Source organism: Delphinus delphis, chromosome 15 (assembly GCF_949987515.2).
Source record: "Delphinus delphis chromosome 15, mDelDel1.2, whole genome shotgun sequence".
NCBI classification, from domain to species: Eukaryota; Metazoa; Chordata; class Mammalia; order Artiodactyla; family Delphinidae; genus Delphinus; species Delphinus delphis.
Genome location: NC_082697.1, coordinates 73,059,851 through 73,080,184, shown reverse-complemented (window position 1 = coordinate 73,080,184; position 20,334 = coordinate 73,059,851). Strand labels below are relative to the sequence as shown.

The 20,334-nt window shown below is 40.3% G+C and overlaps 1 protein-coding gene across 3 annotated transcripts in view; it reads left to right on the top strand.

The window, feature by feature from the left end:
• PSPH (phosphoserine phosphatase) overlaps positions 1-20,334 on the top strand; it is a 49,053-nt gene that overhangs the window by 13,536 nt on the left and 15,183 nt on the right. For all 3 annotated transcript variants that reach the window (XM_060033125.1, XM_060033123.1, XM_060033124.1), the window contains 2 exons: positions 10,561-10,687; positions 15,568-15,622. The gene's annotated coding sequence lies outside the window, so the exon portion shown is untranslated. The remainder of the gene's footprint in view (positions 1-10,560; positions 10,688-15,567; positions 15,623-20,334) is intronic.

Below are 20,334 nucleotides of genomic sequence, written 5' to 3'. Positions count from 1 at the left end.
AGAAGCCCTTGTGTTAACTTTTTAATCTGCTACTTTGCCAAATTCATTTATTAGTTCTAAAGCTTTTTTATGGAGTCTTTAGGGTTTTCTACATATGAGATCATATCATCTGCAAACAGAGATAATTTTACTTCTTCCTTTCCAATCTGGATGCCTTTTATTTCTTTTCCTGCCTAATTGTTCTGGCTAGAACTTTCAGTACTATGTTGAACAGAAGTGGTGAAAGTGGGCATCCTTGCCATACTCCTGTTCTGGAGGCAGGAAAGTGCAAGATCAAGGTGCAGGCCTGGTCAGGTGAGGGTCTTCTTCCTGGTTCACAGCCAGTGCCTTTTTTCTGTGTCTTCATATAGTGGAAGGGGCTGGGGGTCTCTGTGGTATCTCTTTTATAAGAGCACTAATCCTTTTCATGAGGGCTGTATTATGTTGCTGTATTATGTTGCCCCCATGGAACTCGAGAACAAGGAGAACTGATGGAAATAAAATAGTGCTTATGCTGTTTGCTATGCTGTAAGTGATAAAGTCCTTTGTCTTTGATCCAGGAGTCTGTTTTTGGCCACCATCTATGAAGTGGTATCAGGCTAACTTATTAGTTTGTAAGTAGGATAAAATTAACTCTCAGACCTGACAGTTTGCCAAATGGTAATTTTCTATTTTGATCATTCTTTTTTTTTTAACATCTTTATTGGAGTATAATTACTTTACAGTGGTGTGTTAGTTTCTGTTGTATAACAAAATGAATCAGGTATACATGTACATATATCCCCATATCTCCTCCCTCTTGCATCTCCCTCCCACCCTCCCTATCCCACCCCTCTAGGTGGACACAAAGCACTGAGCTGATCTCCCTGTGCTACGTGGCTGCTTCCCACTAGCTATCTGTTTTACATTTGGTAGTGTATATATGTCCATGCCACTCTCTCACTTCGTTCCAGCTTACCTTCCCCCTCTCCGTGTCCTCAAGTCCATTCTCTACATCTGCATCTTTATTCTTGTCCTGTCCCTAGGTTCTTCAGAACCATTTTTTTTTTTTTTAGATTCCATATATATGTGTTAGCATACGGTATTTGTTTTTCTCTTTCTGACTTACTTCACTCTGTATGACAGTCTCTAGGTCCATCCACCTCACTACAAATAACTCAATTTCGTTTCTTTTTATGGCTGAGTAATATTCCATTGTATATTTGTGCCACATCTTCTTTATCCATTCATCTGTTGATGGATACTTAGGTTGCTTCCATGTCCTGGCTATTGTAAACAGAGCTGCAGTGAACATTGTGGTACATGACTCTTTTTGAATTATGCTTTTCTAAGGGTATATGCCCAGTAGTGGGATTGCTGGGTCATATGGTAGTTCTATTTTTAGTTTTTTAAGGAACCTCCATACTGTTCTCCATAGTGGCTGTATCAATTTACATTCCCACTGACAGTGCAAGAGGGTTCCCTTTTCTCCACACCCTCTCCAGCATTTGTTGTTTGTAGATTTTTTGATGATGGCCATTCTGACTGGTGTGAGGTGATGCCTTATTGTGTTTTTTTTTTTTTTTTTTACATCTTTATTGGAGTACAATTGCTTTACAATGGTGTGTTAGTTTCTGCTTTATTACAAAGTGAATCAGTTATACATATACGTATGTCCCCCTATCTCTTCCCTCTTGGGTCTCCCTCCCTCCCACTCTCCCTATCCCACCCCTCTAGGTGGTCACAAAGCACCAAGCTGATCTCCCTGTGCTATGTGGCTGCTTCCCACTAGCTATCTATTTTACATTTGGTAGTGTATATATGTCCATGCCACTCTCTCGCTTTGTCACAGCTTACCCTTCCCCCTCCCCATATCCTCAAGTCCATTCTCTAGTAGGTCTCTGTCTTTATTCCTGTCTTACCCCTAGGTTCTTCATGACATTTATTTTTCTTAAATTCTATATATATGTGTTAGCATACGGTATTTGTCTTTATCTTTCTGACTTACTTCACTCTGTATGGCAGACTCCAGGTTTATCCACCTCATTACAAATAGTTCAATTTTGTTTCTTTTTACGGCTGAGTAATATTCCATTGTATATATGTGCCACATCTTCTTTATCCATTCATCCGATGATGGACACTTAGGTTGTTTCCATCTCCGGGCTATTGTAAATAGAGCTGCAATGAACATTTTGGTACATGACTCTTTTTGAATTATGGTTTTCTCAGGGTATATGCCCAGTAGTGGGATTGCTGGGTCATATGTTAGTTCTATTTGTAGTTTTTTAAGGAACCTCCATACTGTTCTCCATAGTGGCTGTACCAATTTGCATTCCTACCAGCAGTGCAAGAGTGTTCCCTTTTCTCCACACCCTCTCCAGCATTTATTGTTTGTAGATGTTTTGATGATGGCCATTCTGACATGTGAGATGATATCTCATTGTAGTTTTGATTTGCATTTCTCTAATGATTAATGATGTTGAGCATTCTTTCATGTGTTTGTTGGCAGTCTGTATATCTTCTTTGGAGAAATGTCTACATAGGTCTTCTGCCCATTTTTGGATTGGGTTGTTTTGTTTTTTATTATTGAGCTGCATGAGCTGCTAATAAATTTTGGAGATTAATCCTTTGTCAGTTGCTTCATTTGCAAATATTTTCTCCCATTCTGAGGGTTGTCTTTTGGTCTTGTTTATGGTTTCCTTTGCTGTGCAAAAGCTTGGAAGTTTCATTAGGTCCCATTTGTTTATTTTTGTTTTTATTTCCATTTCTCTAGGAGGTGGGTCAAAAAGGATCTTGCTGCGATTTATGTCATAGAGTGTTCTGCCTATGTTTTCCTCTAAGAGTTTTACAGTTTCTGGCCTTACATTTAGGTCTTTAATCCATTTTGAGCTTATTTTTGTGTATGGTGTTAGGGAGTGATCTAATCTCATACTTTTACATGTAGCTGTCCAGTTTTCCCAGCACCACTTATTGAAGAGGCTGTCTTTTCTCCATTGTATATTCTTGTCCTTTCTCCACTGTACATTCCTGCCTCCTTTATCAAAGATAAGGTGACCATTTGTGTGTGGGTTTATCTCTGGGCTTTCTATCCTGTTCCATTGATCTATATTTCTGTTTTGGTGCCAGTACCATACTGTCTTGATTACTGTAGCTTTGTAGTATAGTCTGAAGTCAGGGAGCCTGATTCCTCCAGCTCCATTTTTCGTTCTCAAGATTGCTTTGGCTATTCAGGGTCTTTTGTGTTTCCATACAAATTGTGAAATTTTTTGTTCTAGTTCTGTGAAAAATGCCAGTGGTAGTTTGATAGGGATTGCATTGAATCTGTAGATTGCTTTGGGTAGTAGAGTCATTTTCACAGTGTTGATTCTTCCAATCCAAGAACATGGTATATCTCTCCATCTATTTGTATCATCTTTAATTTCTTTCATCAGTGTCTTATAATTTTCTGCATACAGGTCTTTTGTCTCCTTAGGTAGGTTTGTTCCTAGATATTTTATTCTTTTTGTTGCAATGCTAAATGGGAGTGTTTTCTTGATTTCACTTTCAGATTTTTCATCATTAGTGTATAGGAATGCCAGAGATCTCTGTGCATTAATCCTGCTACTTTACCAAATTCATTGATTAGCTCTAGTAGTTTTCTGGTGGCATTTTTAGGATTCTCTATGTATAGTATCATGTCATCTGCAAACAGTGACAGCTTTCCTTCTTCTTTTCCGATTTGGATTCCTTTTATTTCCTTTTCTTCTCTGATTGCTGTGGCTAAAACTTCCAAAACTATGTTGAATAAGAGTGGTGAGAGTGGGCAACCTTGTCTTGTTCCTGATCTTAGTGGAAGTGCTTTCAGTTTTTCACCATTCAGGACGATGTTGGCTGTGGGTTTGTCATATATGGCCTTTATTATGTTGAGGAAAGTTCCCTCTATGCCTACTTTCTGCAGGGTTTTTATCATAAATGGGTGTTGAATTATGTCGAAAGCTTCCTCTGCATCTATTGAGATGATCATATGGTTTTTCTCCTTCAATTTATTAATATGGTGTATCACGTTGATTGATTTGCGTATATTGAAGAATCCTTGCATTCCTGGAATAAACCCCACTTGATCATGGTGTATGATCCTTTTAATGTGCTGTTGGATTCTGTTTGCTAGTATTTTGTTGAGGAGTTTTGCATATATGTTCATCAGTGATATTGGCCTGTAGTTTTCTTTCTTGTCTGGTTTTGGTATCAAGGTGATGTTGGCCTCGTAGAATGAGTCTGGGAGTGTTCCTCCCTCTGCTATATTTTGGAAGAGTTTGAGGAGGATAGTTGTTAGCTCTTCTCTAAATGTTTGATAGGGCTTCCCTGGTGGCTGTCCTTTCTCCACTGTACATTCCTGCCTCCTTTATCATATTTTGATCATTCTTTATATATTTATGTTAATTGGAATTCTACTGTAAGGAAGATCTTTCCCTTCTCCCCTTCTCTCAAGGATTCTTGTTTTATTCTTAGATTGTAGTCAGTTATAGTCTTTATTTTGATCCTCAAATTAGGAGCTCTTCAAGTTGGCTCTTTTGTTTTTTGACTTGTCCCCATCATTTTCTGAGCACTTTACTTTCTGGAAGCACAGTATAAAATGTTCCAAACGCATCTTGTATTTTCTTAGCCCCAGCCATGAAACCAGCCATTTCTCCAAAGAGCTCTGGACTTCTTATTGGTTAATCGTATTTGGAAAGTAATATCTGGATGCTAGGTATGCTTACTGCTACTAGGGTGTCATTGCCACTAGACCCTCTCAGCAGAATATTTGTATGAACACATACACGTCTATATCTGTCTGCATATATACAAAAACCATCCATTTATACTCATACTTTCAATTCTAATCCAATATCGCAAGGTTCATTCTAGTGCTTCTGCTTTCCTTATTTGTAACTTCTTTATACAACAGTGAGAAATCATTCAGTATAGTTTTTGTTTTGTTTTGTTTTGTTTTTTGCGGTACATGGGCCTCTCACTGTTGTGGCCTCTCCCGTTGCGGAGCACAGGCTCCGGACGCGCAGGCTCAGTGGCCATGGCTCACGGTCCCAGCCACTCTGCGGCATGTGGGATCTTCCCGGACCGGGGCACGAACCCGTGTCCCCTGCATCGGCAGGCGGACTCTCAACCACTGCACCACCAGGGAAGCCCCATTCAGTATAGTTTTAATTTGCATTTCATGTAAGTGAAATTGAGCTTCTTTCCTATGTTTTAAAGCCATTTGTTTTTCTTTATCTGAGCACTGACTGTACATCTTCTCTCATTTTTCTATGGATTATTGGTCTTGTTCTTTTTTCTAGAACTTCTTTTTATATTAGGGAAATTAGTTCTGCAAATATTTTTTTCTCACTTCATGATTTGTCTTTTATAAAAAATAAATAAATAAATAAATAAATAAATTTTTGGCTGCATAGGTCTTCGTTGCTGTGCCACCAGGGAAGTCCCATTGTGTTTTTAAATATCAAGGCAGAATGTATACTCAGTCACAGCTTTCATTTCTTCTGTGGCCAACAGTTTTCTAGTGTGTATTTTTTGTCTATGGGTAAGATTATCTGCTCTTTTCTACCATTTTAATAGTAATTTTGTATGAAAGATTGCATTAGACTGCATAACAAAATACCACAGACTGGGTGGCTTAAAAAATAAAATTTTTTTCCCTCAAAGCTCTGCAGCCTAGAAGTCCAAGATCAAGGTGTCGGCAGGTTTGGTTTCTTCTGAGGCCACTCTCCTTGGCTTGCAGATGGCTGCCTTCTCACTGTGGCCTCACATAGTTTTTGTTCTGTGCACACTTGCATTTCTGGCATCCAAATTTTCTCTTTTTATTAGGACCCCAGTCAAATTAGTTTAGGGCTCAATCTAAAGAACTCATTTTAAATTAATCATTTCTTTAAAGACCTTATCTCCAAATAGAGTCACATTCTGAGGTACTAGGCGTTAGAACTTCAGCATACAAACTTCTGGGGTACACAGTTCATCTCATAACAAAGGTGTTTGTCACTTTCTTCTTTCTTTTTTTTTTTAACATCTTTGTTGGAGTATAATCGCTTTACAATGGTGTGTTATTTTCTGCTGTATCACAAAGTGAATCAGCTATACGTATACATATATCCCCATATCCCCTCCCTCTTGCGTCTCCCTCCCACTCTCCCTATCCCACCCCTCTAGGTGGTCACAAAGCACCAAGCTGATCTCCCTGTGCTACGCGGCTGCTTCCCACTAGCTATCTATTTTACATTTGGTAGTGTATATATGTCCATGCCACTCTCTCACTTCGTCCCAGCTTACCTTTCTTCTTTCGTTTTTTAATCCATTATTAAATGAATTGTGTTTTCCAACCATTTTCAAGTGTCTTCTGTGAAGGAAGAGCAAGAGAGACCAAGGTAGTTTTCCAGATTTCACAGTGCAAAGGTTTTCAGGTGCCACGATCAGACTGTCTCATTCTATGTGGCCCTTTTTGTAGTTTTTGTGTAGCCCTGCTTTCTTTGCTTCTCTATTCTAAACAGGGCTTTTGCCCCAGACCTGTGCTCTCTGGCATCATCACTAGTCATTGCACACAGGAAACATAGCCCCTGGATTTTAGGTGAGCTCTTTATCTACTTTCTGAGATTTTCATATCTGAGTTTCCCAGACATTCTTTTGGATATTCTGTACCTCCTCTTTCTACTATGTTCCCTATAGCTTTAACCCAACCTCAGTTCTTTTTATCTCTACTTCTGCTCTGATTGTTTAGAACAACAAACATTTTCACTTTCACATGAACTTCTCATCCTCAGTGAATCTATTTTCTCATCCTCTGGGAGTCTGTTTTTGCTGGTGTTTTCTGGGATCTGGCTGTTTCCCTTAAACACTCCAAGAGTCTCAGTCATATGACATTCAGTCATACATAACTGCAGTACCTATATCATAATCATTTCACTTTGTAATGTAAAATTTCCCCATTTTTCTACATTATAAAGATAGCTGTATATTTTCCCTAATGCCAAAGATAATACATAATGCATAATCATGTAGAAAGTTCAAGTCATACAAAAGAGTACAAGGAAGAATGAAAATCATTGAGAGGCAACTAAACATTTTGGTAAACATTCCAAACATCTCTCAGTTATACACAGATTTATAAGAATAAGCTCATACTATATATGCTGTTTTGTATTCTGCATGTTTATTCAATAATATGTCCCAAAATTCTTCTTTGTCAATAGATATAGATTTACACCATTTTTTAAATGATCAGAATTTATTCTTCCAAGCAACTATTATGACCTAAGAGAAGTTACTTTAAATATATTTAAAAATTTTATTGAAGTATAGTTGATATACAATGTTGTGTTAATTTCTGCTGTACAGCAACACGATTCAGTTATACGTATATATATTCTTTTTCATATTCTTTTCCATTATGATTTATCACAGGATATTGAATATAGTTCTCTGTGCTACACAGTAGAACCTTGTTGTTTATCCATCCTATATATAATAGTTTGCATCTGCTAATCCCAAACTCCCAATCCTTCCCTCCCCCCCTCCTTGGCAACTACAAGTCTGTTCTCTATATCTGCGAAACCAAATAAAGTAGAAAGGTAAATTCTTCATTCCTTTTACTCCCCAGGATTAACTACTCCCCAGAATTAACAACTATATGCAGACATAGACATATAATCATATACCGCACATGTTTATACACATACACAGAGTTTTCTTTGTTCAAAAATGGGAATTAAGGGCTTCCCTGGTGGCGCAGTAGTTGAGAGTCCGCCTGCCGTTGCAGGGGATACGGGTTCATGCCCCGGTCCGGGAAGATCCCACATGCCGCAAAGCGGCTGGGCCCGTGAGCCATGGCCGCTGAGCCTGCGCGTCCGGAGCCTGTGCTCCGCAACGGGAGAGGCCACAACAGTGAGACGCCCGCATACCGCAACAAAAAAAAAAAAAAAAAAAAAGGGAATTAAGCTATATATAATGTTCTGCAACCTGCTTTATTTACATGACATATCATGGACATATTTTCAGGGTGTGACATTTTGAATGTCAATGTTTACATTAAATTGTATTTTTTCTTTAAGTATATTCTTTTAAAATGTTTATGATGTTTTAATATATTGGCATTTAATGTACTGATATAAAATATTACATGTATTATAAAATCTTTTATATATACACAGATACAAAAAAAGTCCTGTATATGCACTGCCCTTAAAATAAAGGAACACTGTCAATACCATTAAAGAACTAAGTCTATTTATACTCTCTTTCCAGTCTTATTTCCTTTTCTGTCCCTCGAGGTAAGTACCATTCTGAATTTTATGTTATGAGTTATTATTTACGATATTAAGTGATATTATCTTTTTAAAGTTTCCAGTCAATGACTATTTATATATATACAGTACTGCTGTGAATATTCTCCCATGTGACTCTCAGTACTCATGTATGAGAGTTTCTTCTGAGTGCATTCTTTTTTTTTTTTTTTTTTTTTTGCGGTACGCGGGCCTCTTGTGGCCTCTCCCGTTGCGGAGCACAGGCTCCGGACGCGCAGGCTCAGCGGCCATGGCTCACAGGCCCAGCCGCTACGCGGCATGTGGGATCTTCCCAGACCGGGTCACGAGCCTGCGCCCCCTGCATCGGCAGGTGGGCTCTCAACCACTGTGCCACCAGGAAAGCCCCCTGAGTGCATTCTTGAGGTGGAATTGCTGGGTCATAGAAAATGTGCAGGTTCAATATTGCTCAATAATACTATATTGTTTTCTAGAGTGACTGTTCCAACATTCTCTATTTTAGAAGGCTATTTTATTAGCACTGAATTACTTTTTTAAAAAAATAGTACTTGATTCTAACATAGTTAATCATTAGAAAATTTGTTAGCTTATAAAAATGTGATCTATAGAAAACCTTTCAGGAACACTAGTATTACTTGTATTACTTTTTAATAGCCAGTTATGATTAAAACTTCGCAAAATAACTTGCTAATGTTTTGATTATGGCTTCATTATACTACATTGTATTTGGTTTAGGTGTGCTATTTAACATATTCCAGAGGAACAACAATAAGCATATTAAAATCTGTTTATATAGTTATGCCTTGTCTGATTGTTACATGTATTACTTCCTGATTGTTATATGTATCTGTGACCACCCATTAGCTTCCTCTGGATAACATTTTTTTTTTTTTAATGGTATGTGTTCTATCTAAACAGTGCCTACAACACTGCCACCTCACACCCACAAGTGTTAATACAGGTGTAAATGTGAGGTGGGTACAGGGACCGTAAATAGCTGACAGATTTTATTTGGTATATTTTATCTGAAATCTATTTAATATTAAACATCTATGAAATATGAATAATAGCAAAAATGAACTTTTACTGCTTCACATTTATTGTACTTGGGTTTCTTTTCCTCTTGAAATAAATTCTCAGTTACCATTTTATACTTATATACAAGTAAATATTTGGTGTTTAACATCTTGTTTCTTTTATTATACTTATTTTTAAATTACTTATCATAAAATATAAACAAGTTCTTGACTAGACTGTTATTTTAGACCCCTTTATTTTGCCCTTCCCTACTAGTTGTATAATCTTTTACCTCATATTTCAAAACATCAAAATTCCTCCTTTCCATCCTTCATCAAAACCATCTCTGGCAGATCTGGGGAGAAATTAAACCGGGTGTGCCCCAAACCTGCAAACATTTTCTTACTAATGAAATCTGAGAACATTGAACTTCAAAGGCACATGTGACCACGGAGCATCAGGACTTTTGTTTCTGGATAGAATTGTGTTTTTTGAGGGGTCCTGTAGCAAAGGGCAGGGATGCTGTGACCGAGCGAGTCTTGCTCCAGCAATTGCATCCTCTCTGCCTGAATGACCAGTTTTGGAAGGAGCCTGCAGACATGACTGTCAGTATCTGAGGTTTCAGGTTGTGTTTTAGGGTAGGACCTCACTGCCCAGCTCCAGCCAGCTGTACCCAAAAGTAAATGTTTGGGGGCAATCACTTATTTATTGTAGTGAACATAAAAGTAGCTGGGCAGGTGACACCTAGAAGAAAATAAGATGACAAAAAAAAATGTGCAAAGACTCATTTCGTTACTCACGGTTTTTTGCATTTGCGAATGTAAGTAGTTTTTGAAGTTCTCTTGGGACTTACATTCCTACAACAGCATAAAGCCAAACGTGGATTTCAAAAAAGGTCCCTAAGGGGCTTTCGTTAAGTGCAAAATCAGTGCAGAGGTCCCTCGCTCCTCTCACGTACTCTTATCCCAAGTGGTGGTGGCGGTGGGGAGCGCTTGAGTAGCACGCAAGCTCTTTTGTTCCTCCTCCGCAAAGTAGAGGTGGTGTGGCCCGAGGCTTTGCGGGATAGCGTCCCCCGCGGAGTTCAAGTCTAGATCCGCCAGCGCTGAGCCCCTGGAGGGAGGAGGGGGCGGGCTCAGGGAGTCCCTCCTTCGGGGGCGGGGCCAAGGGCTGCCCGGCCCTGCAGAGCGGAGGTCTACGGGCTCCAGTTTAGTAAAGCGCATGCAAACCCCGCCAGAAGCCACCGCACTTATCAGCAGATCTCATGATTGTTTGGTAAAGGCTCTGCGGGTCTACACAGGTCACCTCCCTCGGAACTCCGCGACTCCACGTCGGAGCCAGCCCTCGGCCCCCCGCAGTCGGACGGTTACAGCCGCGGGAGACCTGGAGGCGGTGGCAGCGGCCCAGGAACTAGCAGCAGCGCCCGGGTAAGTCTGGGCATGTGTTTATCTGTCCGTGTGCCCAACTTTCTGATTACCGGTCTGCCTGTCCTACACCCAGGGCCTCTGTGATTCTACATTTATTTTCCTTAATCGGGATAGATAAAATATTTCATGGGATTCCAAGGCTTTTTTTTATCCGTTTACTTTTGAATGGTTTTCACTTGTTTTATCCCAGTGCTGCCTGTTACCAAACAGCATGAATGAATGATGCAATCCTACATAGGGGGAGTCATCAGTACAAGAGTAGGAAAATCTCCAGAATTTAGAGTTGCAGTGTCTGACTTCATCAACTTCTTTACCATTAGAATTAGAATTTTAAATATGTACTTACCAGATAACATTGTTGTAAAGGTAGAGCTTCAAGCTGGGAATTAAATAACTAATTCTTCTATTCATTAAACTTATGTACTATGTTTTCTTTATATGTGACTTGCACGTTGTGTTTACTCTTTAAATATTTGACTGACCGGTATTTGAATGAGGATCAGGGAAGAAAAATTAAATCCAGGATTTCTATATGTTATTACAACTGCCTGGTGTGTTTTCAATATAATGATTATAGTCCTGTCACTTTCATGTTGGGAAACAAAGTAGTCAGGACGTTTTAAGTTTTCAGTTTATTTGATACATGCCTAATAACTTTTTAAGCTAATGTTTTATTGATGTATAATTTAATGCAATAATATGTACCCATTTTAGGTGTACATTTTGATGAATTTTGACAGTGTTGTACACACTTATAATCACCACCACAATAAAACACTTCCATCACCCTTAAGTTTCCTAGGGCCTCTTTGCAGTCAGACACCCCCACTCCTAGCCCTACTGGCCTGCTTTTTGTCATAATAGCATTTGTTTGTATTTTCTAGGGTTTCATATAAACAGAATCATATTGTACGTACTCTTTTGTGTCTGGCTTCTTCTGGTCAATATAATGTTTTCTATATTTATTCATGTTACAGCATCATTAGTAATTTGTATCTTTTTATTGCTGAGTAGTGTTCTATTCTAGGGATGTAACACACTGTGTTTATCCATTTATCTGTTGGTGGTCATTCTAGTTTTGGACTATCATGAATAAAGCTGCTTTGAATATGTTTTTTGTTTTTTTACGTACATCTATTTATTTATTTATTGGCCACACCACATGGCACATGGTATCTCAGTTCCCCAAACATGGATCACACCCATTCCCCCTGCATTGGAAGTGTGGAATCTTCACCACTGGACCACCAAGGAAGTCCCATCCCTTAGCTGCTTCTTTTTTTTAAATATATATTTTTAATTAATTAATTAATTATTGCCTATGTTGGGTCTTCCTTGCTGCTCGCGGACTTTCTCTAGTTGCAGCGAGTGGGGGCTACTCTTTGTTGCAGTGTGCAGGCTTCTCATTGAGGTGGCTTCTCTTGTTGAGGAGCACAGGGCTCTAGGCACTCGGGCTTCGGTAGTTGTGGTTCACGGGCTTAGTTGCTCCCCGGCATGTGGGATCTTCTCAGACCAGGGCTCGAATCCATGTCCCCTGCATTGGCAGGCGGATTCTTAACCACTGCGCCACCAGGGAAGTCCCTGAATATGTTTTCATTTCACTTGAATAAATCTCCAGGAGTGGGATTGCTGACTCTTACGGTAGGTAAATGTTTAATTTCGTAAGGAACTGCCAAACTGTTTTCCATAGTGGTTGTACCATTTTACATCCCCACCAGCAACGTATAAGAGTTCCAGTTGTTCCATATCCTCACCAATACATGGTATTGTCAGTCTTTTTTATTTTTGTTATTCTTTTGAGTTTATTTGCACATCTTTTTTGAAATATCTATTGTTTATATTTTAATGGGTTGTTTGTTTTATTGAGTTGTAAGTGTTCTTTATTCTAGATACAACTCCTCTATCAAATATATGTATTGTGAATACTTTCTCCCATTCTGCGACTTGCCTTTTTTTCTCTTTCTTTCTCCCCCCCTTCCCCGCCGCCATAATGGTGTCTTTTGAAAAGCAGAAGTTTTTAATTTTGATGAAGGCCAATTTATCACTTTTTTCCTTTTATTATTCATGCTATTTGGGTTTTATTTGAGAAAATTTTGCCTACCTTAAGGTTGTTCTATTAGTATCTATTGCTGCATAATAAATTATCCCAAAACTCAGCAGCTTAAAATGACAAACGTTTATTTTCTCACTTTCTGTGGGTCAGAAATCTGGGAGCAGCTTAGCTGGGTGGTTCTGGTTTAGGGTCTCTTAAGAGGTTGCAGTTGGCCAAGGTCAACTTATCTGAACACTTTATTGGGGGAGGATCTGCTTCCTAGAGCACTCACCTGGTTATTGGCAGGATTCAATTCCCTGAGGGCTGTTAGACTGAGGTCCTTAGTTCCTCACTGGCTGTTTGCTGGACGTCCCCTCAGTTCTGCCACATGGGCCTCTCATTGGGCAGCTACCAACATGGTAGCTGCCTTACCCCAGAGCAAGGAGTGGGGGTGCTGGGGCAAGATGGAAGCCACATTCCTTTTTTTTTCCTTTTTTGAGATTAACTCACTTTTTTATTATTTTATTTTATTTTTTGGCCTCACTGTGTGGCATGTAGGATCTTAGTTCCCCGACCAGGGATTGAACCCAGGCCCCAGCAGTGAAAGTGCCGAGTCCTAACCACTGGACTGCCAGGGAATTCCCTGAGATTAACTCACTATAAAAAAAACCACTTTTATAATATTTTTAAATTAGAAATAATTATGGATTCACAGAAGGCTGCAAAGAAATATACAGGGAAATCTCATGCATTCCTCCTTCCTCCATGTCCCTTCCCCCGAAGACAACATCTCAAGGAACTGACATTGGCACAATCCATAGAGCTCGTTCAGACCTCACAGTTATACACACACTCATTTGTGTCAGTCTAATTTTGCAAGTGATATCCTATCACCTCTGCCTCACTCTATTCACTGGAAGAGAGTCACTATACCCAGCTCACTCTCAAGGGTAGGGGGTTACAGATGGGTTGGGATAGCAGGAAGTCGGTTCACTAGGTTTTTTGGAATTTTTGTTTTTTGGCCTCACTGTGTGGCTTGTGGGATCTTAGTTCCCTGACCAGAAATGGAACCCAGGCCCCCCTGCAGTGGAAGCACAGAGTCCTAAACACTGGACCACCAGGGAATTCCCACTAGGGGCCATTTTAGAGGCTGCCTACCACAGGTGTGCAATTTTCCTCCTGTGTTTTAGAAGTCTTACAGTTTTAGCTTTTGTGTTTAGGTCTTGATTCATTTGGAGTTAATTTTTGGCATTGGACTACAAGTTGGGGAAGAATATACATTAGATTTCTATATTTTATTAAAACTACCAGGTAGGATTCCAATATAATAACGATCAGAGTCTTGTCATTTTCATGCTGGTGAAACAAGGGATGTCTTAAATTTTCACATGATCTAATACATGCCCAATTTAAAAAAAAAAAAAAGGCCAGTAACAAAGTATGAATTCTAAATTAGAGAAATAGAGCGGGCCTTTATAATTAAACCAATGGATCAAGAATAAACTCTATTAAAGAAGCAAATTGGAAATATTCCTTTTCTTGTCATGCCATTCCGGGCAGTGGGTTCTCCTTAAGAGAGCAGCTTCTGGGGAGGTTTGCTAGGGTGCAGCTCTCGCTGGCCTGCAGGGGAGTGGGATTCAGAACACCTGCAGAAGCCAGTCGTGCTCAGCAGAGTGGGAAAGAAACGCTAGACTTGCATGCTCAGGTACGAGGCTTTGAGTACACTTTGTAATCTTCCTCCTTCACAGGAGTATTATCCTGTGTGACTCCGCTGAGAGAAGGGTACACCGAACCCTTTCTGAGTTCAGTGAGGACCGTATTCGAACCTTCCAAATGATTTATTTCCATTCTGGCTTCCTTCCTTTGTCAACCTCTACTTTGCTTTTTCTTGCCGCTTGTTCTTAACTATTTCTTTTTATCTCTTTTTTTCTTCTGAGATTTAGCACCTTTATCCACTTTTTTTTTTTTTTTTGCTGCTTTGGGTTTTCGTTGCTGCGTGCAGGCTTTCTCTAGTTGTGGCAAATGGGGGCTGCTCTTCGTTGCGGTGCTCGGGCTTCTCATTGCAGTGGCTTGTTGTGGAGCATGGGCTCTAGGCATGTATGCTTCAGTAGTTGCGGCACCTGGGCTCTAGAGTGCAGGCTCAGTAGTAGTGGCGCATGGCCTTAGTTGCTCTGCGGCATGTGAGGTCTTCCAGGACCAGGGCTCGAACCCATGTCCCCTGCATTGGCAGGTGGATTCTTAACCACTGCGCCACCAGGGAAGTCCCTATCCACTTCTATTTACAGTTTAAATGATGAGGATTATAATTTGAAGTTGTTGGCTTCGTTCCCTCGTTACTGGGCAACAGGATTCCCCTCTGACTATTCTTGGAATGTTGTTGACTTTCCTCATTTTGAAGACAGCAGGGACCGTTTTGTAGAGCCTGTAATGGACCTGTGTTGGCTTCTCTGTATTTGTATTATGTTTTCCCAGTAGATCCTCTTTCCCTTTCTCTCTCCTTCCCTTGCCTTTGAGCCTTGCTAATCAGGTGTAGGTGATTTCCTATCAGACTCGAAGCTTTTGCAGAATTAAAGCCACAGAAGAGTGTTTCCTCCTTTGCGTGCTTCAAGGAGACAGAAGTGAAGGGCTTCCCAGGGGAAGCAGTCTTAGGAGACTTTGCACCTGACCCTCCTTTGTACCGGTCCTGCTAGGAGGGACAGTGAAGCTAGACAGTCTCCTCTTTCTTCTCCTATGTCTGGACCTTGATGTTCATGTCCCCATTTTTTTCTAGGCTCTTGCTCTTGCAGAACTCACAAGATCTCTCTTAAAGAAATTTGTAGTCAGAACTTTATGCTGTGTTTTTATTCAGGAAAGAAGCAGAAAGAGAAGAGTATTGTCTCCTAGGAATCCAGCCCTGGAGAAACGTGAGTCCAATTTATCTTCTGTTTTCATTGTCATTGTTGTATATTTATCAGTTAACAGTTTAATATTCACTGAATAAAAAAAAATTTTCTGCTGTAACCTATGTGGCATGCTTAAAAATCTCAGGTTCCCCGAGGAATAGCTGTTCTTTTTTATCATAAAATATACTGTAATGCATTGACCAGAAACCATAGTCCTAGTTACAGGAATGCTCTTTGACTCTCCTCTGATTCAGAAACTCTCAGACTCCATTGGGCATTGTTTCACTGCTTGGAGGGCCCCAAACAGACTCACCCCTAAGACCAAAGCCACCCCAGGTGACGCCCATCTAAGCCCAGGAAGCTTTGCTCTGTCGGCTTCCTCAACCTCTGTACCAGCTTATATTTGTTCTTACACAGGTGAAGGTAAGAGGTCAATCCCAGCAAAAGGGGAAGTTGGTGAAGGTGATCTTAGATGCCTCTTGCAAGATACTTAGATGGAGAAGTTGGAAGAGAGTTTGGATGAGCAAGTTTTTCTCCTTTTATCTAAAACCAGACCTCCTAAGCTTGGCCATGAAGGAAAACTTGTTTTTATACTTTTGGAGCTGGGGGTGAGAAGGGGTTGTCAGCTGTGGCTTCTTTACCAGTTGGCCCTCTGCTTCCCCAAGATGGACCTGCTTGAGGTCGGGTGGGCAGGAGTCCTGTCCTGAGACACAGAAGGCAGTGGTCCAGTGGTCGGGACCAGCCCTGGGAGCTGCCATGTCTAAGCACAGACCTTTCCACCAGGATTTCTTCCACCCCCGTCCTGTCCCCCTTCCTTGCAAGGGCCAGATGTGAGGGATCCAGAGTCCATTCTCCAGCAACGATTTTTCTAATGTACACAATTCACTTTGAAGCAACTGAACTTACTCAGCAGATTTCCCCTCTGTCCCCCGGAGCTATGAGAATTTTGACTTTGTATGAATCATGAGTCACTCCTGGTGGAGACAATGAGAAAAAGAGGGAACCAAAAGTGAATAAGGAGGCAGAGCATTTTACAGTGCGGGTTGGGAAGCGCTAAAGGAAGCTGAATTTGTTCTGCAGTCTAAGCAGGGGATTGAAACCCATGTAAGCTGAGGGGTGGAGGGCATATCCCCTGGCACGAGCATTTAGTGGGCAAAGTTAAGGTCATATAATCCAGCTCCATCTGCTAGGGAGGGCATGAAGAAAGAATCAGTCTTCCATGTAACTGCAATGTAATGTTTGTGTATGGCTGTTAGCATAACTGGCACCATCATGGACCCTCACAGTTTCTCCTGTCCTTCCGCTGACCCTACCCAGGACTGTACTGTCCCTTTTGTACTGTCACTTCTCTGTCATCAAGGGCTTTGTAGTTAATAGACATTGTTTAATAATCATTAGGACCAGGTAGCCTCTATGCTCTGTTAGTCCCCAAACAATGATGAAAACCCTCCCCTGCTGTATTCCCGGCACCCACGAGACTACTTACCCATTCATAAATCTTGGCTTGGGAGTGCACGCCCTCTTTCCAAGCACCTACTCCCAAGCACTATAAAATTGTCCCAATGGCCCCTTGGTGGTGGGAAGTGCAGCTGCGAATGCTTCTGGATTGTTATCCACCCAATCCAGATCCCACCCTCTGAGTAAGTTACCTATGATAAACTGATCCATTGATTATACAGAGCTGCCTGCCTCATTTTTCGGTCTCAAGATGCCTTCTCAGTTTGATGGGCACTTTTCATTCCCTCTGTCCTCCAATAGTTTGTCTCAAAAATCCTGTCTTTGGAACCAAAATCTGTCTTTGGAACCACAGTGCAACCCAGGATGCAGGTGTCAGCAATTCTGAGTCGTAAATCAGGACTAATGTTCATCTGGGTCTGTGAAAATCAGTCCTCACTTTATTTGAGGAAATGTACATTTCCTTTCATATTTGAGGCTCATGGTCTGGTTGAAGCTATTGCTGATATCAGTGGTTGGAAAGATGCTAAAGGTGCTGGCTTTTCAAATGTGAGCAATAATGATTTGTCTGATCATCCCAACAAGACTGGGAACCTCTTGAAGATGGTGCGCATTCTGCATTGCCCAGGCCTTGTGCTAGGCACAGAGAGGCACTGTAGATTGGCTTCATCTTCTTACATCTTTGAGGCTTCGGGAGCCTGTCAGTCATTCTCAGGAGTCTTGCCCATTCTCTGTTATTTGTGTTGCCTCCTGTACATTCTTTTTTTAAAATTTTTAAATTTAATTTAATTTTTTATACAGCAGGTTCTTATTAGTCATCAATTTTTTTTTTTTTTTTTTGCGGTACGCAGGCCTCTTACTGCTGTGGCCTCTCCCGTTGCGGAGCACAGGCTCCGGACGCGCAGGCCCAGCGGCCATGGCTCAAGGGCCCAGCCACTCCGTGGCATGTGGGATCCTCCCAGACCGGGACACGAACCCGTGTCCCCTGCATCGGCAGGCGGACTCTCAACCACTGCACCACCAGGGAAGCCCCAGTCATCAATTTTATACACATCACTGTATACATGTCAATCCCAATCACCCAGTTCATCACACCACCATCCCCATCCCCCCACGCTTTCCCCTCTTGGTGTCCATACGTTTGTTCTCTACATCTGTGTCTCAGTTTCTGCCCTGCAAACTGGTTCATCTGTACCATTTTTCTAGGTTCCACATACATGCATTAATATACGATACTTGTTTTTCTCTTTCTGACTTACTTCACTCTGTATGACAGTCTCTAGACTGTCACATCTCAACAAATGACCCAATTTCATTCCTTTTTATGGCTGAGTAATATTCCATTGTATATACGTACCACATCTTTTTATCCATTCATCTGTCGATGGGCATTTAGGTTACTTCCATGACCTGGCTATTGTAAATAGTGCTGCGGTGAATATTGGGGTGCATGTGTCTTTTTGAATTCTGGTTTTCTCTGGGTATATGCCCAGTAGTAGGATTGCTGGATCATATGGTAGTTCTATTTTTAGTTTTTTAAGGAACCTCCATACTGTTCTCCATAGTGGCTGTATCAATTTACATTCCCACCAACAGTGCAAGAGGGTTCCCTTTTCTCCACACAGTCTCCAGCATTTGTTTTTTGTAGATTTTCTGATGATGCCCATTCTAACTGGTGTGAGGTGATACCACATTGTAGTTTTGATTTACATTTCTCTATTAATTAGTGATGTTGAGCAGCTTTTCATGTGCTTTTTGGCCATCTGTATGTTCTCTTTGGAGACATGTCTATTTAGGTCTTCTGCCCGTATTTGGATTGGGTTGTTTGTTTCTTTAATATTGAGCTGCATGAGGTGTTTATATATTTTGGAGACTAATCCTTTGTCCATTGATTTGTTTGCAAATATTTTCTCCCATTCTGAGGGTTATCTTTTCGTCTTGTTTATGGTTTCCTTTGCTATGCAAAAGTTTTTAAGTTTCATTAGGTCCCATTTGTTTATTTTTGTTTTTATTTCCATTACTCTAAGAGGTGGATCACAAAAGATCTTGCTGTGATTTATGTCAAAGAGTGTCTTTCCTATGTTTTCCTCTCAGAGTTTTAGTGTCCGGTCTTACATTTAGGTCTCTAATCCATTTTGAGTTTATTTTTGTGTATGGTGTTAGGGAGTGTTCTAATTTCCTTCTTTTACATGTAGCTCTCCAGTTTTCCCAGCACCACTTATTGAAGAGACTGTCTTTTCTCCATTGTATATCCTTGCCTCCTTTGTCATAGATTAGTTGACCATAGGTGTGTGGATTTATCTCTGGGCTTTCTATCTTGTTCCATTGATCTATGTTTCTGTTTTTGTGCCAGTACCAAAATGTCTTGATTACTGTAGCTTTGTAGTATAGTCTGAAGTCAGGGAGTCTGATTCCTCCAGCTCCGTTTTTTTCCCTCAAGACTGCTTTGGCTATTTGGGGTCTTTTGTGTTTCCATACAAATTTTAAGATTTTTTGTTCTAGTTCCGTAAAAAATGTCATTGGTAATTTGATAGGGATTGCATTGAATCTGTAGATTGCTTTGGGTAGTATAGTCATTTTCACAATATTGATTCTTCCAATCCAAGAACATGGTATATCTCTCCATCTGTTGGTATCATCTTTAATTTCTTTCATCAGTGTCTTATAGTTTTCTGCATACAGGTCTTTTGTCTTCCTAGGTAGGTTTATTCCTAGGTATTTTATTCTTTTTGTTGCAATGGTAAATGGGAGTATTTCCTTAATTTCTCTTTCAGATTTTTCATCATTAGTGTATAGGAATGCAAGAGATTTCTTGCATTAATTTTGTATCCTGCAACTTTACCAAATTCATTGATTAGCTCTAGTAGTTTTCTGGTGGCATTTTTAGGATTCTCTATGTATAGTATCATGTCATCTGCAAACAGTGACAGTTTTACTTCTTCTTTTCCAATTTGTATTCCTTTTATTTCTTTTTCTTCTCTGATTGCCGTGACTAGGACTTCCAAAACTATGTTGAATAATAGTGGCGAGAGTGGACATCCTTGACTTGTTCCTGATCTTAGAGGAAATTCTTTCAGTTTTTCACCATTGAGAATGATGTTTCCTGTCGGTTTGTCGTATATGACCTTTATTATGTTGAGGTAGGTTCCCTCTGTGCCCACTTTCTGGAGAGTTTTTATCATAAATGGATGTTGAATTTTGTCAAAGGTTTTTTCTGCATCTATTGAGTTGATCATATGGTTTTTATTCTTCAGTTTGTTAATATTGTGTATCACATT